This window comes from Convolutriloba macropyga, chromosome 8 (assembly GCF_964194025.1).
Source record: "Convolutriloba macropyga chromosome 8, txConMacr16.3, whole genome shotgun sequence".
Taxonomy (NCBI): domain Eukaryota; kingdom Metazoa; phylum Xenacoelomorpha; order Acoela; family Convolutidae; genus Convolutriloba; species Convolutriloba macropyga.
In genome coordinates, this window is record NC_134475.1 from 45,531,211 (window position 1) to 45,558,662 (window position 27,452).

The window sequence follows — 27,452 nt, forward strand, 5'->3', positions numbered from 1 at the left end:
GTTCATTTTGTTCTGCGAGCACCGTGTTGATTTTTTTGCACTTCATTGATCAAGAGTGGTTTTACTGAGGGTAATAAACATCATGTCAGCAAAACCAAAATACTCTACACTTTTCAGAGTTTCATGCAGATCATCAATAAAAATTAAAAGATCAGCGGTTTCAGGATAGACCCTTGGGGAAAAAATACTAAAGGTTGCGGATTTACTCTAACATATTCACATCTACCGGTCAGATAAGGGGCTAAAAAGGTGGACATCAATTTCCTACGTTTTTAGTTTGGCAACCACTAATTCATGTATATACAGCATCAAAGGCTTTAGCCAAATCTAGGTACAGAACGCTTAGTTCACTAACTAAACAATTGTCGTAATGTTGGTAAATAGATCTAAGGAAGGCATGAAATTGAATCGTGGCCAATCTGCGTTTCGAGAACCCATATTGATTCTGATTTAATTTGCTTCATACCTGCTCAAAAATTTGGTCAAAATTGGTTTCGCGAGAACCTTGTGAGTGCAGTTTAGTAGACCTATTGGCCGGTAAAATGTCACGTAAATTTTGTTCCCTTCCTTAATGATAGCGCTGAATTGGCTTATTTTCACAGGGTAGGATATCGACTTTAGTTGACAATAGTCTTAAATATAAAAAGGAAGGATTTTGAAATGGTCAGTTTTGTAAGGAGTAGGTTTCTAATGTCATCTGGTCCGGAACATTTGTTGCTGTCTAATTTTTGTTGGTTGAAAACTTTTTTGATTGGGGGCAGTCAATCTTACTTAATTCTGATGCGTCAAATTTTGCCAGTATCTCTGATTTGTTACTGAAAACGCTTACAAAGAAATCTTTGAACGAATTTACAATGCAGAGATCTTTCTTGTTCCGAAATGCATTACCGAAGGAAGATCTGGGTTTTTTTTCGAATTGACGACAGGTTTTTTCGTAATTTACTGAAACTTGTAATTTAAAGAACCTCAGATTCGAACTTGGGAGGTCTGATTTGATGGCCATTTTCAAGGTTTTTCCATTTACTTTCTTTAGATTTATTAGCTTGTCAGAGCTTCAGCAGGTTGATTTGCTTTTATATATTTTCACCATTTTCAATCGTTTGATAACATTAGAGGGCGCTGTGGTGATCCATAGCTGCAACTTTGATCGGTGATAGGTTAAACGTAAAGAAAATTTTTAAATTATTTGTTTAATCATTGATATCATTGATCAATGGGAATATCTACATTACTATAACAAAAGGTGTTAAGTGGCTCATCGATGATGAATTGATTGAACTCTTCCCAGTCCTTTTTTGAATGCTTATTTCTTGGAGGTTCTAGTACAAGGTTCATTGCATTTGAAATTTATATGTGCCGTTAATGGATAATGGTCTGAGGAAGGTTTTCTATATATGGAGTAGGTTTTGTGCACATGCTGATTGATGGTACAGATCGTTACAATTTCTTGATCTTTACATGGCATAACATAAAGTTGTGTTGGCGAAATGTTTGAAAGCTTAATTCAAAGAGGTTGTCTAAGAATTGAGCTTCAAACTCATTACTAGAATACATTCTTGACCAATCTGCACTACTTAGGTTAATATCCCGTGTACATAGAACTGCACAGCTTTCCATGACGTCACTGACTTCTATCAAACTACTTAAAAAGTTTTTTAGTTGTTCAAAAGACCAATGATAAAGACTATTATCTGGGGCATAATAATTGCAACATAACAGAACTGACGTCGTAAACCCGGTTAAAGAGATACCTAATAATCAGAACAAATAATATTTAGATTGATAAATTCGTGTCTTATCCCTGACTTTAGCTATATGTAGAAAGGAGTTTACTTGCTGCCCCCGAGGTGACCGACTACCTTATAATGAGGGAATTTTTCTTAAATGGCGGTTTTTTGGATTGAGAAATATACTTCAAAGAGCTTCATGGATCAACCATCAGCTCTTAAACAATCTATTGACAGCATATATGTTTTGGTATATTCAGTTTAAATCCGCTGAGGCATGGCTCTCGAGGAATTGCCAGATGTGTTGTAATCATGTAAGCTCTCAATTAAATTTAGCCAATGAGCACAGATTTTTGACTGTTTTCGATGTATTGTCCTTTCAATCAATTGCCCGGTCGCCGCAAGAGGGACTGCTACCAGATATCGAAAAGGTTTGGTTCATCATTTTCTTGATGGATGCAACGTATAAATAAGACGCTAATACGTCTATACGCAATTGTTGATAGAAATGGTAAATTAGAGTTGAGCTAGACAGCAAAAAGTTGCTACTGACTAATTGAGCATTGTATGGTACGTTTCAAAATTGGAAAGATAAAGTTCAAACCTCTGATTAATTCCCAAAAACGTTTTCATTAAGGGACCATGAAAAAAACTATATAAATAATAATAATATTAATAATACAGACTTTAGAGATCACAACTCAAGGGGTATTAATCCCAAAAAAACAATTCAGTTCACAGTTTCTAAAAAGGTTATAGTAGCAGTTGGATCGTATCATACTTGATTTGTAGGCTGTTTGTCATGCTATACTGGCGTGTTTTTTCATATTGCGGTCCGATTGGTTAAGTATTTTTTTCCACAGAAATGTAGAGTGAGCATGCATGCATAATTTTGTTAACCAGGAGTCCTATCAGTAAGCATGCTTCTTCATCCAATCGTTTGCTACTTTTCTAAAGTCTATCTTTCTAAGCTGCACATTTGACTACGAGGGAGAGTATTTTACATTTGCTAATAAACTACAATGTGACGACTGCATATACTTTTATGACTCAAGTAAACATATACTCGGAATCTGATTGGTTGATATTAGTACTGCGCTTTCGTTGGCCAAAAATGGAAACAATTACAGTGTAACTACTACAATTATGAGGAGCCGAGAAGGTATATGCTAGGTATTTAGTAAAAGCTATAATGTAGAATTACTGTAGCATGTATTTTGGTGTATTTATAAATATATATACGTGGAAATATAGCCTTGTGCTTTTGCATATAAGTGCATTTGTACTATAACATATACTTTGGTGCTCATTTTGCGTTGCATATATTATTCACATCAACCGTACCAAATTTCCTGTGAAAGTATGCACTGTTTTATATTGTGAGCCGTTTTAATGCTTTAAATATTATAGACTGAAAATTTCTTCTTTGCTCGCAAAGTAAGTAACATTTAACCTTGCGTTTTGCAATTTTGTGCATGTCTTGTCGATTTTTTTGAGGCGCTCTGTACGGGCAAGCCACAGAATTTGAACAAATTAAGAACCTGAACAAATCAAGAGCTGAATTATATCAAGCTAAATCAAAATGGTTCATTCTATAAAGGCGTTTAATATCGGGAGAAAAGGCGTGTTGAGTTGTAGCTGTCGATAGGTGACCGATTTTTTTGACTGTGCTACAGTTTGGGACTTCAATTCTAGTCCAGCAATTTTTGAGTCTGGGTGCAATGATTAACTGTGAAGTGCTGTCAGTTTACTGGCTTCTCATCAAAGCCTTGAAACTTATATAGTGACTTCGATGTAAAAAAGAAGTATTTATACAATCCACCGGAAGTGAAATAAGCTAGCTTTCTAAACTGAAACTTAAACCCTACTAAAATGCTCGTAAGAATTTCAATTTGAATTTTTTTTGATCTCAGTAATCTATCTACTTGAGATCGTTTGAATAATGGACCTAAGCCTATAGAAATGATGGACCTAAAGAACCGTGATGATAAAGAGCAGCGAAGCGATAACGAGGTTATCATTGTTCTCGTCCTATTTTTTTCACAATTCGAACGACTTCAATGTGACGCGGTCTTCTTTTTGAAGATATGTTCACATATTTTGAGGTTTTTTGATGGCAAATTGGCGTGATGATTTTGATCGCGCTGAATGGAGTGAAAAGGCGTGATTTGGCGGTTTTTGGCGTGATTTTTGATTTGGCTCTTGTTTGACCGAGTGCTGATCGGTTTTTTAATAGTTTTCGAAATGCGTTCCCAGTGGTTTGAGATCTTGTGGCTTGTTTGGACAAAAATAAAATTTTCACGATTGTAGTCCATGAGTTATCCTGCTATCTTTTCTAATTAGTCGGTTGTTTTTTAAGTGCACCAAATTATGTCAGATTTTTCTAGCGGCGTTTACAACTCGGGAATATTTGTGCTTGACTTGCGTTATTACTCTCAAATGAAATTTGAAGCAATCATTGTAATTAATTGCTCTCAAATGAAGTCTGTAGCAATAACATTAGTCCTGTCATTCTTTTTTATGCGATTTTTCTCTTGACCGATTTTTCTTCTGACGCTTTTGACTTTTCGTCCTCTAAAACGGGATAAACAGGTAGCGCCCAGCGGGCTTTAAGTGCTCTTAGAGCCTTTCAGCTCTGTTTCAGCTCAAACTGTTTTCGAGACTTATGCTTATAGTTATGGTGTGAAGGGCGTTTCTTAGAGGTTGAAGACACCCCCCACTGTTGACCCCCCCCCTATTGCCCCAACCCCCCACCGCGCTGTTGCCCCCACCCCAGTGTTGCTCCTCCCAATCATCCCCCGATGCACCCCCCCTCTTTCCCGGGGCTAGCTACTGACGAACAACCGCTTGCTAAAAACGCAAATTTATACTTTTGCAATTTTTATAAGCTTTTTGAGAACTTTTGAAATTTTTATCAGCCCTAGGTGCCAGGAACCTCCTCTAGGGTTTGATAATAGATTACTTCATTGTTTCTAGTGGTAATGGAATGGTTTCAACATTTTAACGTCACGAATTTAAGCAATTTTTTTTGACAAAACGTGCAATTTTTCAATTTTTTTCCTTATACAGTTCTTTTCAGAGCGAGGGGCCAAAAAATATCCTAAAGATTTTAATAATAAGTTACTTACAAATTTTTAATGGCCATAGAATAGTGTTTTAACTTTTTAATGTCATAAAATTTAGCAATTTTTTGATTAAACTTGCAGTTTTTGCAATTTTTTGTAGTTTTGTAGATTTTTTCAGCCTCAAGAGCAATGTAACCTCCTCTGGGGTTTGAAAATAGGTTACTGTATAATTTTTAGATAAAATGGAATTTCCTGCAAGATTTTAACATATTTAACAAATTTTAGCATTTTTTTGATATTTTTTGCCGTTTTTGCCCCAATTTTTTGACATTTTTTATAGTCATATTCAGATTTTTTGAGCCTCAAAGGTCAGACAGTTTCCGCTAGGGTTTGATAATAAGTTACTGGAAAATTTTTGTTGGTCATGGATTATTCTTCAACTTCCTAATATCACACTTTTTAGCAATTTTTTAATATAAATTTTGCCGTTTTTCTTATTTTTTTGAAATATTTTGTCACTTCTTAGGTTTCTTTAGCCTAAAGGACCACGGAACTTCCTCTAGGGTTTGATAATGTATTACTGCATAGTTTACAGATGTAATTGAATGGTCTTCAAGATTTTAATATCACGAATTTAAGCAGTTTTTTTAAAATTTGCATTTTCATGTTTTTGAATTTTTTCCGGCTACAAAGGCCCTAGGACATCTTCAGAGGTTTGATAATAAGCTGCTGCATATTTTCTAAAGTTAATGGGATGGTGATCAACATTTTTTTATGACTCCAGTTTTAGTAATTTTTGGATAAAATTTAGTTTCGAATTTTTGGAAATATTTTATGTTGCAAGTGTATAGATCTTTATTAGCCATTGAAACTATTTCAGGCTTGAAGCAGGGATACTGCATGGTCACTTGAGACAATGAAATGGTTCTTAAGATATTAATGTCTTGGATTTTAGCAAGATTTTTCAATGTTTTTTGTCTTTTTCGTGCTGTTTAACGACCATTACTGGCCATAAAAACATAGTCTCGGAGATGGGTTACTTGGTTTTGAAGTTAATTTTTTTTTAATTTTGCCTTTTTCAGTTTTCTCTATATGGTTCATTTATTAACAGGGTTAGAAAACTAGAAGTTGCTGTGTCGAATCAATCATGGAAGATATTCCTGTCTCCTTCCCTCTCTTTCGGTTAGGGTGCCTTTCCTTCTCTTTCTCGTTCACGTTTTATCTCTCTCTCTCTCTCTTTTTCTCTCTTTGTCATAAATGATCTTACAGGTACTTTTTAGGAAACCATTGTTAATTGCTCTCAAAAGCAATTTGTAGCAAATATATTATTCCTGTTTGTCTTTTATGCAATTTTTCGCTTGGCCGATTTTTCGTCTGACCCATTTGATTTTCGTCTTCCGAAACGGGATAAAGAGGTAGTGCCCTGAGGTCACTAAACCGTGGCTAGGTGTTGACAAAGCCAAACGCTCGCCGGTCGTTTGAGAGCAATTCGCCCGACGTTAGTCGGTTATGGTTTTTTGTGCAAACCTTTTGCTTAAACGGTTTTGCGCTAGCGTTCTAGTTTTTGCTCTAGTGGCATCATTCTTGATCTCAAATGAGCTTTGATTTTTTTAAATTGATGTTTGATTTTTATTTTTTGCGTAATATATATTGCTCTTCTGAAAATAAAGTCATAACTTAAAGTTGACTATAAGCAATGAAGTGGGAAAGCCGGTTAATGGTCAAGATGTTGATGGTCTCGATAGTCTCTTGTGGCTATTGTCGGGCAATCTGCTGGTGGTTTTTTCATTATTTACCATGACCAAACATTTATAGCAAACAGGTTTCCCTTTTTTGACAGACTGATTGTTCACGACAGAGTTCCTCAATTTTTTGTTGGATTGTTGACGTTTCCTGGTCGGTAATGTGTTCAATAATTGCAGTTCTTTTCTGCTCAAGATATTATTATGACTGCTAGCGCCCGTCGATTAAATTGTAATTTTTATAGCCTCCATCCAAAACTTTATAAAAATTTTGGCGTTTTTATGCAAAAATTCTAAATGAATTAGCTTCGAGAAAATGATCAGGTTTTAAGATCGCGTTAGAGGGTCTGCGTGCTTCAAAATATTCCTGCACATCTTTTCAAAATTTTTGTAGGTCCCAGGAGAATCATTTTTTCAATTTTGGAATCCCTCAATTTATTTTCAGTAAGTGTGTCTGATATTTTGAATTAAGATGTCAAATAACGTTATCTTGACTGACAATTAGCCTCTTTTCGAAAGCTGGAATCAAATCGGAAAGAGTTAGTGGAGTTAGAAATTAGGTGGTCTTGCGTCTTCATTTTGTTGTTTTATTTTCACGCGCCGGTTTTTTCAGTTTTTCCAGTTGCCTGGCTGGTTTTTGAAAACAGCTCTGAAATTTCTTTGTTATTTTAGGATCGAGTTTTTTTCAATAAATTTTTCGGAAATTATATTCGGGACGTGTCCTGGCATGTTTTTATAACTGTTGAGGTGCCACGATCGGATTAACTTTTCTTCTGGCTTCGCAGTAGAGCTGTCTGTGTTTGAAAGAGTTACATCGATTCTGCAGAAGTTGGATCAAGTTCAACCCTTCACAATAACAACTATAACGGGCTGAACTCAAATCGTCAAACATTTTTACTCAAATGGTTTTAAGCAAAAAATCTTTAAGCCTTTGGCTGAGAATATCTTTTAATTTCATTGGCCCTCATTTGCATGTAAACGATTACCTTCAGTAACTGAGAACTATTTGAAATCATTCTGGTCTGCATCTGAACTTTTTAAAAAAGCTTAACTTGCGATCAAAATTCAACGTCTATCTTTTAAAAGAAACACTGAATGAACAAGTCAAAATGAGTGAGAATATCATGTAATTTCATTGGCCTTATTTTTAGCTGTGAATAATTGACCTTTGAATTGAAATCGTTCTAATCTGTATCTAACATAAAAAACAAAAAGCATTACTTACGACCAAAATTCAATGTCTATTTTTCTTAAAAAATTGAATTAGTCTAAATCGCATCAGACGAATCCAACTGAAATCATTCAAGGGCTTCATTTAATCCTTCATGTAAAAATCATCTAGACCTGTGCTTACCTAAAATTTCGTACAACGAAGGAAGGAATAAATACAGAAAAAGTCTCAAACTCATTTCGTTTTTTTTGGAGTACACGGTGCCGAAGTCTATAAAACAATAATCTATCCACTAAAAATTTTAAGTATAATAAATAATGTCTTCTTTCAACGCCAAAAAATTGTTATCAGCGCTAAAAAGCATGATTTAAATGATAAAATAGCAATTAAAACTAAATTCTAATTCACTTGAAAGAGAAAGCGACTTCTTTCTTTCCTGAGACTACGCTGAGAAGTGAAAGAAATAAGATTAAAGGCTTCAATTTTAAAAAAAGGTTTTTGATTAAACGTGTTTGCGCTTTTGTTTTAGATTTTGCTTTCAAATGACATTCCTTGATCTCAATTGATTTTTCAGATCGTGATGTTTCATTTTTAGTTTGACGGTTGATTTTTTGATCTTTGCGTGATATAAATTGCTCTTTCCAAAATGATTTTTTCTGAAAATTTTTTATCTGAAAATTTTATTCAACGTGTCCTGCCATGTTTTTTAACTGTTAAGGTGCCAAGAAGGGATTAGCTTTTCTATTGGCTTCGCAGCAGAGCTGTCTGCGTTTGATAGAGTTATGTCAATTCCGCAGAAGTTGGATCAAGTTCAACCCTTCACAATAACAACGATAACGGGCTGAAATTAAATCTTCATACATTTTTACTCAAATGGTTTTAAGCAAGAAACTTAAAGCATTTGGCTGATAATATCATAAAGTTTCATTGGCCCTCATTTGCATGTAAACGATTACCTTCAATAACTGAGAACTATTTGAAATCATTCTGTTCTGCATCTGAAATTTTAAAAAAAGATTTCCTTACGATCAAAATTCAATGTCTATCTTTTAAAAGAACTGAATGAAAGTCAAAAATGAAAATGAGAATCATTTAATTTCATTTGCCTTATTTTTACCTGTCAATTATTGACCTTTGCATTGAAATCGTTCTAATCTGTATCTAACATTAAAAAACAACAAGTATTACTTACGACCAAAATTCAATGTCTATTTTTCTTAAAAAATTGAATTAGTCTAAATCGCATCAGATGAATCCAACTGAAATCATTCAAGGGCTTCCTTTAATACTTCATGTAAAATTCATCTAGACCTGTGCTTATCTAAAATTTCATAAAACGAAGGAAGGAATAAATACAGAAAAAGTCTCACTCAATTCATTTTTTTGAGTACACGGTGTCGAAGTCTATAAAACAATAATCTATCCACTAAAATTTTTAATTATAATAAATAACGTCTTCTTTCAACGCCAAAAATTTGTTATCAATGCTAAAAACCATGATTTAAATGATAAAATAGCAATTAAAACTAAATACTAATTCACTTGAATGAGAAAGCGACTTCTTTCTTTCCTGAGACTACGCTGAAAAGCGAAAGAAATAAGATTAAAAGCTTCAATTTAAAAAGGTTTTTGCTTAAACGTTTTTGCGCTTTTGTTTTAGATTTTGCTTTCAAGTGACATTCCTTGATCTGAATTGTTTTTTCAGATCGTGATGTTTCATTTTTAGTTTGACGGTTGATTTTTTGATGTTTGCGTGATATAAATTGCTCTTTCTAAAATGATTTTATCTGAAAATATTACTTCCAGCATTAGGCGGTTAACTTATTTCTTATGGCCTCCATCCAAGAAATATCAACATTAAAAAATTGTTGCGTTTATTGTAGAAACCACATGAATTAGTTTTTAGGCACCGATCAGCTTTTCCACATCAGATTATTGTATATCTGAGCTCAGATTATCTAAAATTTTTACATGCAGCTTTAGTCGGTAAAGTCTTATCATATAGACTGCATCCAAGAAATATCAACTTTATGAAATTTTCCAGAAATGCAACATGAATTTGCAGAAATTCAACATGAATTTGTTTCGGTGCACTGATCAGGTTGTGGAAGAGTGCGAGTAGCAAGCTTTTTGAGGCGCAAAGAAAACAAAGATCAACTGGTTTTACTGCAGAGTTGTCTGCACGTGATAGAGTTACATCAATTCCGCACAAGTTAGATTGCGTTGAACCCCTCACAATAACAACGATAACGGGCCGAACTCAAAATTTCAAACGTTTTTACGCCAATAGTTCTGTCATAAAAAACGTAAGCTTTTGGTTGAGAATATTATCTAATTTCCTTGCACTTATCTGCGCGTAAATTTTTGCCTGTCAATAATTGCACCCTAATTTGAAACAATTGTGTTCTATATCTAACAAAAAAACAACAAGCATTACTTAAAACCAAAACTCAATTTTTCTTTCAAAAACACAATGAAAAGGTCATCAGATGAATGCTAAGCACAAACAATATTCTTGCAGTTTTCCTGAAAAGTTATGGGAAGCGTCTTTATGGCGAATACTGAACAAGTAGGCCCAACCAAAAAGGGCAAAGTTAAAAATTATGTTGATACTTTTCAAAACATTAGTTCAAAGTCATGAAAACCATTAGCGCGTAACAAATCTTGTATGGGCTTCTTTTATGACTTCGTATAGAAAATCATTGAGAGTTGTCATTATCCAAAGTTTCATGCGACAAAAAGACAAATACAGTCAAAAATCCTAACATCACTTCAATTTTTCGAGTTTTCATTTTGCTGAGAATTTGCTAAATGTGGCACAAATAAGAGTAAATGTGGCCAAAGACCAAAAAAGAGGTTATTTAAAACCAGAGTTCGTTACAACCATAAGGTTTCACCTGATTTTAATAATTTCATTAACCTGTTACTGTTTAGGAAGCCAATTGGACATGTAATCAGTGAGACTAAACCAGAAAACTACAAAGTAACAACGGAAACGCAGAACTCAAAACTTAACAATTTTTTACGTAAACGGCGTTGAAACGAAAAGCACATAAACTTAAGGCGGATATTAGCATGTTTTGCATGGGGTTCCCCTTTGGATGTAGTTTTTGACCTGTCAAATACTGGGCCTGGATCAGAATTCATTCTGGCCTGTGTCTAACAAAAACAATTAAGGTAAATTTTAAAAAATAATACATCGCCGCACAACAATGCCAATCTTTTTTGGTTTTAAAGGTCCACAACGAAACTAAAATTGGTCTTGCTGTTGCTGCTGGTCAATTGTTGTCGAAAAGTTATGAAATACTTATCCGAGTTTTAATCCAAGTTTCTTTAATAGCTCAATAGATACCGAGTTAGACATTTGAATAAATAGACTCACTCATAAGAATTCAAAAAGAACAAGGCAGCAAAGGAAACTCAAAAATTGGAAAATCTAAATTTGCCACTTCTTTTTTGCTGAGACTACGCAAAAATGTGGCAGAAATAAGATTAGAAACGACAAACATAAAAAAATAAATTGCTTGATGGAACATTTTTTCCCCTTTTGTTTTAGATTTTGCTCTCGAGTGACATTCTTTGATCTCAGATTTCTAATATTCGATTTTTAAAAATTTTGCTTGATCTGATTTGCTGTTCTCAAAATGAATTCTGTGAACTTGAAAGCGACTGTTTGCAAAGAATTGGCAAAGCCGGTTAATCGTCAAGATGTCAGTCTGCCCTCTGAGATGGTGCGGTTTCGAAGCTAGATCGTCTCTTTTGGCTATTGTAAGGCAATCTGCTGGCGATGTTTCCATATTTTTCATGATAAGGCAGGCTGCTGTTCTTGCAAACAGCGTTCTATTCTTGGTGGAGCTGAAAAAAAATGTTTTAAAAGGTAACGTTCTCTTGACTGAAAATTAGCGACCTTATAGAAGCTAGAATCAAATTCTTTTCGCCAAAACAGGTGAAGTTACAAATCAAGTGTTCTTGTTTATTCACGCTCAGCAATAACTGAGAACTCATTTGAAATCATTCTGATCTGCATCTGGAATTTTTTTTTTAAAAAACAAGCTTTTCTTACAATCAAAATTCAATGTCTATCTTAAAAAGAACAACTGAATGAAAAAAATCAAAATGAGAATGAGAATATCATGTAATTTCATTGGCCTTATTTTCACCTGTCTATAATTGACCTTTGGATTGAAATTGTTCCAATCTGTATCTAACATAAAAAAACAACAAGCATTACTTACGACCAAAATTCAATGTCTATTTTTCTTAAAAACTTGAATTAGTCTAAATCGCATCAGATAAATTCAACTGAAATCATTCAATGGCTTCATTTAAACCTTCATGTAAAAACCATCTAGACCTGTCATTATCTAAAATTTCATACAACTAAAGAAGGAAGAAATACAGAAAAAGTCTCAGACTCAATTCATTTTTTTCGATTAGACGGTGTCGAAGTCTATAAAACAATAATCTATCCACAAAAAAGTTGAATAAATTGTGTCTTCTTTCAACGCCAGAAATTTGGTATCAGCGCAAAAACCATGAACAATTAAATAATAAAATAACAACTAAAACTAAATTCTAATTCACTTGAAAGAGAAAGCAACTTCTTTCTTTTCTGGAGCTACGCTTAAAAGTGACAGAAATAAGATTACAGGCTTCAAATATTAAAAAAACGATTTTTGATTGAACGTTTTGGCGCTTTTGTTTTAGATTTTGATATACGGTTACTGTATACCTGAGCTCAGATTATCTGAAAATTTTTCATGCAGCTTTAGTTGGTTAGGTTTTTTTTCTATAGCCTCTATCCAAGAAATATCAACGTTATGAAATTTGTAGCGTTTTTGCAGAAATTTCACATGAATTTGGTGCAATGCATTGAACAGGTTTTGGAAGAGTGCGTGTGCCAAGTTTTTCTAAGGCGCCACGAAAACAAAGATCAACCTTCCACTGGTGTCGCCGCAGAGTTGTCTGCACTTGATAGTTACATCAAATCCGCAGAAGTAGGATTGCGTTGAACCCTTAACAATTATTACCATAGCGGGCCGAACTCAAAATTTCCCAAACGTTTTTACGCAAATGGTGTTGAAGACAAAAGACCATAAGCCTTTGGCCGAGAATATTATGTAATTTCCCTGGCCTTATCTGGACGTAAATTTTTACCTGTCAATAATTGAGCTTTGATTTGAGATAATTCTTTTCTGTATATAACATTTAAAAACGACAAACATTACGTAGGACCAAAACTTAATGTCTATTTTTCTTAAAAAACTGAATGAAAGTCATCAGATGAATGCTAAGCACAGCAAATGTTCTTGCGGTTTTCCTGAAAAGTTATGGGAAGCGTCTTTATGGAGAATACTTAACAAGTGGGCCAAACCGAAAAGGGCAAAGTTAAAAATTATGTTTATGCTTTTTGAAAACAAGTAAGTCATAAAAACCATTAGCGCACAACTGAAATCTTGCCTTGGCTTCTTTTATGTCTTCGTATAAAAATTTCCTGAGAGTTCTCATGATCCAAAGTTTCATAAGACAAAAAAGACAAATACAGTCAAAAATCCTAAAATCAATTCAATTCTTAGAGTTTTCATTTTGCTGAGACTTTGCTAAAATGTCGCACAAAAAAAGAGTAAATGTGGCCAAAGACCAAAAACGATGTTATTTTGACCCATAATTTGTTACAACCATAAGCTTTCACCGGATAATAATAATTTCTTTAACCTGTTACTGTTTAGGAAGCCAATTGGACATGTAATCAGTGAGACTAAACCAGAACACTGCAAAATAACTACGGAAACGCAGAACTCAAAACTTCACTATTTTTTAGGTAAACGGCGTTGGAACGAAAAACCATAAACTTTAGGCAGATGTTAGCATGTTTTGCATGGGGTTCCCCTTTAGATGTAGTTTTTGACCTGTCAAATTTTGAGCCTTGATCTGAGTTCATTCTGGCCAACGTCTAACAAAAACAATTAAGGTAAATTTAAAATAATACAGCGCCGCAATGCCAATGCTTTTTTGGCTGTAAAGGTCCAAAATTAGACTTAAAATGGTGTTGCTTTTACTGCTTGTCAATTAGGACAACAAGTTGTTCCAAGTTTTAATGAACTAGCTATTGTGATCGAAAGTCAATATATCAAAACTAAGTGATGAATTTTGGTTAGTTTTTGAGTTGTCTGAGAAAAACCATTGTATCAACTGAAAGCATTTCCAAGTTTCTTCAATAGCTCTCTAGATACAGAGTTAGACATTTGATTAATTAGACTCACTCATAAGAATTGAAAAAGAACAAGGCAGCAAAAGCAACTCAAAAATTGGAAAATTTAAATTGGCAACTTTCTTTTTTGATGAGACAACGCTCAAATGTGGCAGAAATACGATTAGAAGCGGCAAAAATTTAAAAAAAATTGGTTTCTTGATGGAACATTTCTGCGTTTTTGAAGATTTTGCTCTCGAGAGACATTCCTTGATCTCAGATTTTTAATATTTGATTTTTAAGGATTTTTGCTTTATCTGATTTGCTCTTTTCAAAATGATTTCTGTAAACTTAAAAGCGACTGTTTGCAATGAATTGGCAAAGCCGGTTAATCGTCAAGATGTCAGTCTGCCATCTGAGAGGGTGCGGTTTCGAAGCTGGATCGTCTCCTGTGGCTATTGTCGGGCAATTTGCTGGCGATGTTTCCAGAATTTTCATGAAAAGGCAGGCTGCTGTTCTTGCAAACAGCTTTCCGTTCTTGGTAGATTGATTTTTCAGGACAAAGTTTCTCAATCTATTGTTTGCTTGCTGAAATTGAGAGGTGAAACAAAAAATACTTTGAAAAGTAATGTTCTCTTGACTGACAATTAGCGGCCTTATAGAAGCTAGAATCAAATTGTTTTTGCGAAAACAGGTAGTGAAGTTACAAATTATGTGATCTTTCGCCGTGATTTTTCCCTTAGTTTTTTCGTTAGATTTTTTTCCTAGTTTGGTATCCAGATTTTTGGTTTTCTCTTTTTTTAAGAAGCATTTTTTCGACCAAAACTGAATGTCTATTTTTTTTAATAAAAGTGAATGAAGACAATTGAGACCTCTTGATATTCAGAAACTCATAAGACAAAAAAGAACAAATGCTGGCAGAAATCACAAAATCAATTCAGTTTTGCCTTGAAACGGTGTCGAAGTCTTTAAAACCATAAACTATGCACAAAAATTATTGAGATATAACCAATTGAACCTTCTCTCAGCGCCAAAAATGTATGACTTGTCTTTAATGTGATTATGGGACAAGGCAGCAAAAGAAACCCGAAAATTGAAAAATGTCCAAAAAATCATTAAAAAATTAAGAAAACTTGTAGTTTCGCCGCCAAAAAATCAGTATTTAAATGATAAAGGAGCACTAAAAACTAAATTCTAATTAGCTTGACTTTGTTAAATTTGCACAAAAAAGAGTAAAAATGGCAAGTATCCAAGGACCAAAATACAGGTTATTTAAAACACTACGTAGTAACAACGATGAGCTTTCAACTGAAATTAATAATTTGATTAATTGTTGCTGTATAGGAAGCCAATTGGACATGGCATCAGTGACATTCATGCAAAAAAAACTACAAAATAATCAAAATAAGCAGAAATCAAAATTTCTACGGAAACTTAACGCCAACAATGTTGAAATCAAAGCCATAAACTTTATGCTGGAAAAATTGTATTTTGCGTTGAGCCTCGTTTTGATTTAGTTTCTGACCTGTCAAGAATTGAGATTTTGTTTAAAATTATTCTGGCCAGTATCTAACATAAAAGAAACAATTATTGCAAAACTGTATTTTCAAAAAAGAACGCCGCATTAAAAATCAAATGTTTTTCCGATTGTGAAAGTCCACAACTGGATTTAATATGGTCCTGCTGTTGCTGCTTGTCAAGTAAAATAAAACATGGTCCAAGATTTAAATAAAAATAGCTAATATGATCGAAAAATTGAAAATTTAATAATGATGAATTTTTGAGACTTATCGAGTTTTATTAGCGAAAAACCATTGTATCAAATGAGGCATTACAAGTTTCTTTAATAGCGCCTTAGATACCAACTTAATCATTTGATTAATTAGATTCTGTCATAAGACTACAAAAAGAACATCAAATGGTGGCAAAACTCATTGGTGGCAAAGAGATCCTTAAAATTTTCCGAAAACAATTTTTGGAGAAATAAAAACCATTCAGAAAACATAACTCAGAAAACATTATTAAATACGTACAATATTTGTTTGTTGGGCCCCATTTGAACGTAAATGGGATTGCTTATTTAATGCAGTTTGAAAGAAGACGGACATGCCTATAATTAGGATGAAAATGTAAAATTTCTAAAAGGACAGACCCGAAATGTAATCCGAATCCTTCTTCGATGCAAAACTCAACGATGAAATCAAACATGCCTTGCAGCTATCCTGGCTTCTGTTAAAGAATGCAATTTCTCCAATCAATTGTTTAGTTGTTTTTTGTTAAACGAAAATACTAATTCATTAAAAATAAATAATGTAGTTTTAATAACTATGGATTTTAATTAGCCTAACAGCGCTAATTCCAGAACACTTTCTTAGAAACCGGTGGTAAAAATAACCCTTATCTGAATGAAAGAAGATTATGTCCGCAGTTTTTATCTCTTCACTGGCAGTCAAACTGGATAAAGTGGCCCACGTAAGCATATTTGATTCAATTTTTTACGAAGAAAAAATTTGCTGAATTTTTAAAATTTGGCCAAACTTTTAGGCAAAACAATTGATTCAAACCATTCAAAAATTCTTTCTTAATCTTTAAACGTAAAATCAATGAGACTCTCGCTAACATTTTTATCGTATTTTTAGCAAAAAAATTATCAAACATTGTTAAAAAATGAGCAAATTTTACGAAAAATGGGAACAAAACAACGGAAGTTAGGCTAACGCTCATAAAACTTAAAATCGCCGTAACTCCTCGAAACGAAATTCAAAGAAACATCTTATATTGAAATTCTGAGCTCGGCAAGCTTTCTAATGATACGACTCAACGCTATACGATAAATATATCAGGCGGCGAAAATTGACCGAACAAAAAACACCCAGTTGAGCATATAGTTCCTCCCCCACTAATGTGGGTCGGATCAAAAATCTCAAAAGTTCCTTCGACAATCGATTTATTTTGTGATGCGCTTTCTAGTAATACAATTTTTGTTCCGACCCCCACCTTAGTGGGGAGGGAGGAACTATATACTCAAATGGGTTTTTTTGTTCAGTCAATTTGGCCGATCGATATAATCATCGTAGAGAGTTGTGAGTGGTATCATTAGAAAGCCAGTCCAGCGTAGAACAAGGAATCAAAAAGATCTATTCATTTTCCGCTTTTTATATGGAGTTATCGAGGCTTAAAGTTTTGTGATTAATTGCAGTTTTTATTCACATTTTCAGTATTTTTGACCTCTCTCAGCGCCAAAAATGTATGACTTGTCTTTAATGTGATTATGGGACAAGGCAGCAAAAGAAACCCGAAAATTGAAAAATGTCCAAAAAATCATTAAAAAATTAAGAAAACTTGTAGTTTCGCCGCCAAAAAATCAGTATTTAAATGATAAAGGAGCACTAAAAACTAAATTCTAATTAGCTTGACTTTGTTAAATTTGCACAAAAAAGAGTAAAAATGGCAAGTATCCAAGGACCAAAATACAGGTTATTTAAAACACTACGTAGTAACAACGATGAGCTTTCAACTGAAATTAATAATTTGATTAATTGTTGCTGTATAGGAAGCCAATTGGACATGGCATCAGTGACATTCATGCAAAAAAAACTACAAAATAATCAAAATAAGCAGAAATCAAAATTTCTACGGAAACTTAACGCCAACAATGTTGAAATCAAAGCCATGAACTTTATGCTGGAAAAATTGTATTTTGCGTTGAGCCTCGTTTTGATTTAGTTTCTGACCTGTCAAGAATTGAGATTTTGTTTAAAATCATTCTGGCCCGTATCTAACATAAAAGAAACAATTATTGCAAAACTGTATTTTCAAAAAAGAACGCCGCATTAAAAATCAAATGTTTTTCCGATTGTGAAAGTCCACAACTGGATTTAATATGGTCCTGCTGTTGCTGCTTGTCAAGTAAAATAAAACATGGTCCAAGATTTAAATAAAAGTAGCTAATATGATCGAAAAATTGAAAATTTATTAATGATGAATTTTTGAGACTTATCGAGTTTTATTAGCGAAAAACCATTGTATCAAATGATGCATTACAAGTTTCTTTAATAGCGCCTTAGATACCAACTTAATCATTTGATTAATTAGATTCTGTCAAAAGACTACAAAGAGAACATCAAATGGTGGCAAAACTCATTGGTGGCAAAGAGATCCTTAAAATTTTCCGAAAACAATTTTTGGAGAAATAAAAACCATTCAGAAAACATAACCCAGAAAACATTATTATATACGTACAATATTTGTTTGTTGGGCCCCATTTGAACGTAAATGGGATTGCTTATTTAATGCAGTTTGAAAGAAGACGGACATGCCTATAATTAGGATGAAAATGTAAAATTTCTAAAAGGACAGACCCGAAATGTAATCCGAATCCTTCTTCGATGCAAAACTCAACGATGAAATCAAACATGCCTTGCAGCTATCCTGGCTTCTGTTAAAGAATGCAATTTCTCCAATCAATTGTTTAGTCGTTTTTTGGTAAACGAAAATACTAATTCATTAAAAATAAATAATGCATTTTTAATAACTATGGATTTTAATTAGCCTAACAGCGCTAATTCCAGAACACTTTCTTAGGAACCGGTGGTAAAAATAACCCTTATCTGAATGAAAGAAGATTATGTCCGCAGTTTTTATCTCTTCACTGGCAGTCAAACTGGATAAAGTGGCCCACGTAAGCATATTTGATTCAATTTTTTACGAAGAAAAAATTTGCTGAATTTTTAAAATTTGGCCAAACTTTTAGGCAAAACAATTGATTCAAACCATTCAAAAATTCTTTCTTAATCTTTAAACGTAAAATCAATGAGACTCTCGCTAACATTTTTATCGTATTTTTAGCAAAAAAATTATCAAACATTGTTAAAAAATGAGCAAATTTTACGAAAAATGGGAACAAAACAACGGAAGTTAGGCTAACGCTCATAAAACTTAAAATCGCCGTAACTCCTCGAAACGAAATTCAAAGAAACATCTTATATTGAAATTCTACGCTCGGTAAGCTTTCTAATGATACGACTCAACGCTATACGATAAATATATCAGGCGGCGAAAATTGACCGAACAAAAAACACCCAGTTGAGCATATAGTTCCTCCCCCACTAATGTGGGTCGGATCAAAAATCTCAAAAAGTTCCTTCGACAATCGATTTATTTTGTGATGCGCTTTCTAGTAATACAATTTTTGTTCCGACCCCCACCTTAGTGGGGAGGGAGGAACTATATACTCAAATGGGTTTTTTTGTTCCGTCAATTTGGCCGATCGATATAATCATCGTAGAGAGTTGTGAGTGGTATCATTAGAAAGCCAGTCCAGCGTAGAACAAGGAATCAAAAAGATCTATTCATTTTTCGCTTTTTATATGGAGTTATCGAGGCTTAAAGTTTTGTGATTAATTGCAGTTTTTATTCACATTTTCAGTATTTTTGACCAAATTTTTGTCAATTTTGCTTAAAAATGTAAAAATTTTAACTGTACTGCTCTTTATTTCATCTTTAAAGATAAAAGAGGTTGTTTGATCCGAGTTTTATGGCTAGAATTTTGGCTAAACTTTTCAAAAATCAGACTTTTTTCGAGAAAAATAGGACCACATTTGCTTTTTTTTTTAGCTCACTTGCTTTAAATTTGCCGGAGGTAGACACCTTAGAACTGCGGTCGAACTCTTCTTAAGCTCAGAAAGGAGCTAGTTGTGATCCCGCTGGCTTTTTAAGTCTTCTGGGTCATAATTTTGCAAGTTTTTTGCAAATTTAAACTCGATAATTACAAAAAAAAGCATTTTTTTTTCACAAACTGAAAATTTTGTTTAAAAATTGATCTATTTCGCAATAATTTGAACAATTGAATGTTTTTATAGACGCACAGCAATATTCAATGTTTTTATAGACGCACAGCTGATCTTGATCTCACCGTGGATCCTTACGATAAAAAATTTTTTAGATTTAAATAGGGCGCGACCTTTTTTTCAAAGCTTTTCCGGTATGTAAATGTTTTTATGTAAATTAATGACAAGAATCGCAAGTCAGGGCTCAATTAATGACAGACACTATTTGCAAGAAAGATGTCCATGGAAATTATATAATGGTTTAAGAGTTAAACTCTTGGTTTTCACGGCTTTGACCAATTGTTTTCGTATAAATTTCATAGATTTCTTTGAGTTTTGCTTTCATTTGTTATGCTGTTTGTAGCCCAACGACTTAGTGTCCCCAATCAAAGATGCAGTCAGTTTTTTTGAAGGTATAGATGAACCTAGACAATTATTTCAGTTGTTATATAAAGTCCCTTATGACTTCAAATATATTTGTTTTAAGAAAAGATCTGTGAAATTTTAAACTTTGCCACTATTTTATCTTTTTTCAACTTCGGCTGCAGCCTCAGTAAAAACAGGCAAAAAACAATTCCGTTTGAGTTATACATTATTGTCGGAAACGGTTTTATAATCAACTTATGTTCTCCTTGTTTTGATACTACGCGTTTTCAATTAATTTTTTTTATTATCATTTTTGAGAATAATTGATTTTTTTATGAGTCCATTTCGTTTCCTGCTTAAACAATTATCACATTGTTGGCAAATCTAATTGAAAGGAAGCATAGTAGGAAATTTGAACAGCGTTAGAAGAATGTGTATCTGAATATAGTAATTGCTTTTGTTGAATAGTTTATGCTTTTTTGGGCTGAGACCAAGTTATCTCGCAAAATTTTGTGGATTTTTTGTTTTTTTTATGTTTGTCTTTCCTTTTGTTGTTTTCCGCCATAAACCTGATAACGATAGTTCTCAGTTGGTTCCCCGGGACGTATAACTCCACCTATTTAAAGATTTCAGTTTATAGCCGTTTGTTTTAATGACTTTCAAATTAAGGTTTTTTTAAACAGTTTTTTTGAACTGTCTCTTTTTGCTTTCAATTTGGTCACCATGTAACTCAATTTCACTGACTATAAGTCTCAATTTTGTTTGATGATTAATCCAATTTTATTGCGCTTTGTTATACGTTGTGACTGATTGCTTCGACCATTTAAATTTTTTTCGAGATTTATATACTGTTCAATTTTCGGGTTTCTTTTTGTTGTCGTGTCTACGTTGCTGTTTTATAGGGAACGCTCCTTGATGTTAGGATGAGGAGAAAAGGGTGATTTACAGTTCTTGCAGGTAAAATTTTATAAGTATAGTGCCTTGAATAGTGTGATGTCGTAAAATTGTTCGAAGTTTTGGCTTCTTTGTGCATTTGTTATTTATTCGTTATTTTGTGGGGTCGTGGCGTGGTCTCATTATTAATAGGCCCAATTGGCTCTCTGGGTGTTGCAAGTTTATCCATCGCTTTTTGTTGAAATCTTAAATCTGTTGTGACTTTTGAAAATATTTGTTTCCAAAACAAATTTGGGTTTTTGAGCTTTGTCATTTTTTAAAATTGTTTTTTGGTCAAATTAAAGTTCAGTCGTTGTAAACACATGTCAGAACCCGTCTGCAGTGAGCTATAAATTAATCCCTGTAACATTTTAGGCTTCAAACTTCCGGTCCTCGGCTTTTTTACCATTTTTACTACGAGACTTCATAAAATGTTTGAGATTTTTATATATTTGTACATTTTAGAGGCTTTTTGTTTTCTTTTTTGTTTATAACAATAATCGTAAGTCCCATTGGCTTTAAAATTTTGCGCAATTGAAGATTGGATTCTGGCATGTCTGAATTGCTTCCTATGGAGATATAATTAAGATTTCTGTGATTTCAGGTGATATCTAAGGACATTAATAGGTGTGAAGTTAATTGTTTTCAAAAATTGAAACGTATATTTTAACTTTGCTCCTCTTTGCTATTTTTTCACTTTTTTGTCGACCTGTTAACCGGTCGCATTGAGAACCAGTCCCATATCTTTTCTAATGAAGTATAGGTTAAACTGTTTTGTTTAGATTTTATCTGACACAAGTTTGATTTTATAATTTTTTTTATTGTAGACATCGAGTTGTGGACGTAAATAATGTTTGTTTTTTGATTTTTTAATGATCTTTTTTAGTAGTTCTATTAACAAAAACTGTCATCGGCTCTCTAGCGTAGCATTATTATATTCCATTGGTTGTCTATTGAACGATATCTAAGTTTTTGATCTCTTCATCATTTGGTAGCTAAGAATGTGGATGAGCGGGGTGGGAACATTATGTGCGTACGCACATTACCGAGCCTCCTTGTTGTATCTCTCCGCAAAAGATATCAATCGTGGCGCTGGTATGAAGCTCCTAACACTCAAGTTATTTGGAGGGTTGGAACATTATTAGTAACCGTTTTAAAAACAATCGGGCCATCAAACAACGTAAGGTTAAGATGATGAGATCATTTAATTTTGCTGAAATGAAATATTTAAGTTAGAATCTTTGAAATTATCGAGATCAAGCTAGATGTTTTAAACTATAACCATCAAAAACAGTTGCCCTTTAACTGAATAGTTGCTGTAAAAACGCGATTATAGAAGTAATTTCTGTGTGAAAAGAGTTTTGTCGCTGGAAGCCAAAATTTACCTCATATGAATTAACGAGGCTGTTGGTGACTAAAACAACTTACTGAGAAAACAAGTGGAAACATTTCAAAAAATTGCAAAAATGAATGTTTATTATTGTTTTATGTAGTTCATTTTCAAAATCGGAAACAGTGAAAATCAGTTTTATAGCACTGATTACTTTAGATATATTTAAGAAGACCTAACCACAAAGTTGTAAGTTTAATTTAAAATGATGATCTGTGGAAACAAAAGCTTTTTAAATAAGTTTTAAATTTTGGAAAAGTGACAAGAAATCTGAAGGCACTTTTTATCGAAATTCACAATGGCATTGCAAGTTGCGACTGTTTGCTTATAAATATTGCATTCTGTACCACATTAGTTACTCCCTAACGGGCCACTTAGTTTTCTTCCTAGATTATATTACAATATGATCTGGTCAACAACACATCCTGAATAGCCGAAGTCGCTTTGCTGTAACAGTTCTACGTCCTTCCTCTATTTCCTCTAAATCTGAACAGAATACCAAATTAAATTATCTCCAAATAGATTTTTTAAGAGAAATAACTTGAGCTATTTTTTGGCACACATGTTTTGTTTGTTTCTCATAAATTTGTAAAAACCGAATGCGAGTGTTTATTTTTCTGTCATTACTAATCTTGTAATATATTTTGAATGTTGCGTGTTGAGTATCAAAAGTTCTCCTGCCGTGTTTCTGAAGCGTAAATTGGAAAGTAAAAAGGACATTTAAGAAGTTTGTAGCAGTTGTATTAGTCCTGCTGGTCTTTTCTAATGCGATTTTTCGCACTACAGACTTTTCGTCTGATTATGTTTTTAACTTGTGCTCAAAGACGTGATAAATAGATATGATAAATTAAGTCACTGAGATGTCGCGTAGCTTAGAGGCCTGAGCTTTCTAGTTTCTGAGTTTGCGACTAGCCGAAACTGTGGAGGCATAAATTCATGGTGTTAGGGGTGGTTCTTAATAGTTAGACTTTGACCCCCTCTCATACTCACACGCCCACTCAGGCCCTGAGCATTCATTGGAGGCCATAAGATTGCTTTAATAATGGTTCAAGTGCTTAGTGTACTGAAGTTGCTTGGCAGGCTAAATTGAAGGTGAAAAGGTATTAAAGTTTGTGAGCTTAAAATTCTGCAGTTTTTCATGATTTTGTAAAGGTTTTTTTGGTAGAATAGTAAAATCTGAAATTTGGTTTTTAGTTTCTCATTCAATTCTTTAGGATTTGTATGTGCTCTGCTATATTTTCACATTTTTCAAGATCATTTTATATCTGACTGATTTGACTCGTTTGCCCTCGGGTTTTCCCCTTGACTTTTTGTTGAGCGTTATCTAATTCATTAGACGCTGAAATCAGTTGGTAGCACTTTCCTAAACTTGTTTACTTGATGAACTACTGCATATTAGTTTCTGATATAGGCCGATGAATCCCCCTAGTAATTACATGCCTCAATTTCAATCAACTACCCTAAAGCAGGTTACAATTGAACCACAGACGGCGAGTATTTCTTCAGCAGTTCGTCTGGCGTTGATTGATCATTATCTTAAATCTTGTTTCTATGGCCTCCGTATACGCCCAAGTTGATACAAACTCTGACACAAAAGTCAGGACAACTTAAAGGTTCTGCCTGGCGCAGTGTCTTCCAACTCATGGAGGAAGACTTCAAAAAAGCTTTACACATTCGAATTAAAGTTACAATTCATAAACAAATTGAGTCTGCACAGTTTTCATCAACGCAACTCAAATTGTGTTATTTTTTTTTTAAAAAAAGTGTTTCTACCGACAGTGAATTATCTTCTACCGACAGTAAAATTGTAATTCACACGAAACAAAGGTAGTTAGTAAAAGTCAGGACACTAATTTGATAAGTGTAGTACGTCTGCGAAATTAGGTTTTTAAAGTAATACATTTTCATTTTTTGGCTTGATATAATAGGGGCAAGATTTTGGAATTTTGTTACATTGAGCACAGGGAAAACTTGATTTACTCAAATGTTTCAATTTTGTGTTCATTATGAAATTTATTAACCGGAATAATATCAACAAATGGAAAAAGTAGCTGCTTAATTTTTTTATTGTTAACCACGGAAAGTTGCTCTGAGAGAAAACAGCATTAAAACAGATTGCTATTCTGTTGTTGTCTCATGAGCTTGAGAATGATGTTTGCGCATTATTCTGGCAGCTCGAGCTGTGGACAGACGAAATAGGTTCAGGTTTACCGAGAAATGCGCTTTTGAGACTTATGGCTTGCAGTAGAGGCCTAGGTACTTGGAGAACTTACAGTAAAAAATAGCTGTTAGCAAACCTTTTCGTCAAATCTGTTGCTGAAATACCTCATAGTCGAGTCTTTTATGCTTAGCTGTAGTCGCATGTGTGCAAGTAGTAAAAGAAATAAACAGTCGTGATCGTAATGACCGTTAACATTAAAAAGTTTTCTGATTATGGTTCTGAAATGGTTGAGGTCATAGACAGATTTCATGTTTGCTTTCCTAAACGGCTGAGTCAAATTATAAAGAGAGCAGTTTGGTTAAAGTTTTATAGCAGTAAAGCGTCACCTCCTTCATCGCGGGAGAGATGAAATACAACAGCTGAAGTCAGAACCTCCCGGGGTTGAGTGGCATAGAGTTTCAGGGCTGAATAACTGACTTTGAATTGTAAACGGAACTGGACCAGTGTTATTCAAGAACATAAGCGTTATTTAGTCTTCGCAGAGAGCAAACAGTTTAACATACAATACAGCATTCTGAACAGTTCTACTTACTGGCTGGCCTCAATCTGAACATGGCTAATAACATACTTCAATCGAGCTGACAAGTGTCGAGTATCAGACTTCGTCAGCTATGGTCAGACTGACACTTCGAATAGTACTACAACATGATATCCAGCGAAATTCAGCATCGAATAATTGTAGTCAGAAATTTTCGAACGCTAGACAAGTTCAGAAAAATTTCAGACCAGATAATAAAATTATCTTTATTTAAATTAGCTACCCGACGGCTCAACTTTCTTCAAATTGATAATCTCTGTTGTGCCTGCAACAACCACCTACCACCCATTCAATCACTCACCGCTCCCACCCCTCCCCCGTGCAACAAGCCCACCAACAACCTCCCATTCATCAAATCCTATTATCCTGTATATTATTTGGTAGTCATCTATGTCCTCTTTATCTGTGTTGTCCTCTTTATACATCTCGCTGTGCAATTGATGACGTCGGGGACAGTCTTGTGCACGTTTCAGGCAATGGCCGATCACGTCACGCACGCTGCCAGCATCCTCCACCTCCGCAGTTGTCCACAGGTACCGGAAGGTGGACGATGATCACAGCGTGCGTGACGTGATCTGCCAGTACCTCAAATGTGAATAAGACTGTCCCCGAACTCGTCAAAAGAACATCCAGATCCCGCGAACTGTGTACACACAGCTATAATACAAAACAAACTGCGAGAAGCAAACTGTTAAACTATTCCAAGCCTGTGATACCTGATTCCATGAAAGTATAATGCATCAGTCTTGATTCAGTTGTCTTTTCAAATATTACGTTTTTATTACAATTTTTCGCAATTTAAACCGTTAACCAAAGTTGACAGGTATATATGCTTTTTTATTAGAACATCAAATTTGCATTAAGTTTGCATTTCATGCTACGCATTTAAGTGGCCCAAGGCAGCGCTAAGTAATAATTGCATCTCTAATTTAATTGCAGCGCGAAGTAGTAATTTGGCGGGTAAATAGAGTCTGGTAATTGACTCGGTGCTAGGACAATAGATCGAAAGACAACAGATCGAAAGCGAAAATTGGGACAATAGATCGAAAATTAAATTATTCAAGTTGAGTATTGGCCAATCAGATTTGAGCGCTCATTTATTATACAGCATATAACATGTTCTGTTGTGATATTTTGTTCGGTTGTGATAGTTTCATATCAAGTCCCACGAGCCGCTATGGCATGGCCATGGCTCGCGAGGCATGGCCAAAATGTGGTAATCATATTGCAGCTCGCAAATAATGCTTAATCTCAACCAATAAGAACAGAGATTAATTTTCGATCTATTGTCCCAAATTTTCTGTTTTCGATCTGTTGTCCTTTCGATCTATTGTCCGGTCACCAATTGACTCTGCTCAGCGCTATTGAATTTGGGAAATTAGCCATGTTCAGATTGAGGGCATTCGGCAAGTAGAGCTTCTCAGACAAAGCGAAGAATGTGTATGAGTCACTAGAGTGCCTATAAACCAGGTTGTAAATTGAAGTGGGACATGTCCAGAATAATTGCCAGTTAAAAAAACCATGCTGAAAAACGAATGAATTAGTGCTGATTTTAACTGACTTTAACTGAGTCAGATCCGGGCTTATAGTCATGTGGCCATTAGTGTAATCCTATTCATTTAAGCTGGTAAACTAAGAGCGATAAGTAATTTGAGTATTTTCCTGGCACAAGTGAAGTGTAAATTTGTTCAATATTCTAATGTTTTGTTCGAATATGGGGTTGGCTAAGAGAGATTATAGGGTCTGTGTGAGCATTTAATGGGATTCAATCCAAGTTTCATATGGATTTTAAAAATTGTTTCATTATGACGTGAAGCAATTTTCAGATGTGATGTTGATATTGATCTGTTCCTTGTACACGTGAGACAACTGGGCTGTAGTGAAGGTCAATTGAAATTCGAACGATGTCCGATTCTTCCAATGAAAACAGGTATTTTGTGTTCGTTTAACCATTTTTTTATCTGGGTAGTGTTATTTGACTAAAAGCTTGTTAAAAAGAAATGGTTGGTTATATGTGTCTGTTGTTGTACTTTATCGTTTTCAAAAGTTTGTCTCTCAATAATCTGGCAGACTCATGGAACATTATGAATGATATGCAAGATTTTGCTCCCCAAACTTTTCAGATCTTACAAGATGTCTTGCAAAAATCTTGTTCAACAACCTTGTATAGGGTATTCTGATCGATTGATGCATCACATATTTCAAACTTATTAATTGAAGTGAACGCCCCATTTTTCGTTTCTCGCAGCAGAGGTATGTTTCGGTCGAGAAACCCGGGTTC

The 27,452-nt window shown here is 34.1% G+C and overlaps 1 protein-coding gene across 2 annotated transcripts in view; it reads left to right on the plus strand.

Moving 5' to 3' along the window:
- The first annotated feature begins 2,489 nt into the window (after window positions 1-2,489).
- LOC142344756 (uncharacterized) overlaps window positions 2,490-27,452 on the plus strand; it is a 108,033-nt gene continuing 83,070 nt past the window's right edge. The window contains exons 1-2 of one of the 2 annotated variants that reach the window (XM_075396654.1): window positions 2,490-3,164; window positions 26,998-27,101. The gene's annotated coding sequence lies outside the window, so the exon portion shown is untranslated. The remainder of the gene's footprint in view (window positions 3,165-26,997; window positions 27,102-27,452) is intronic. The other variant, XM_075396653.1, reaches the window with a different exon arrangement.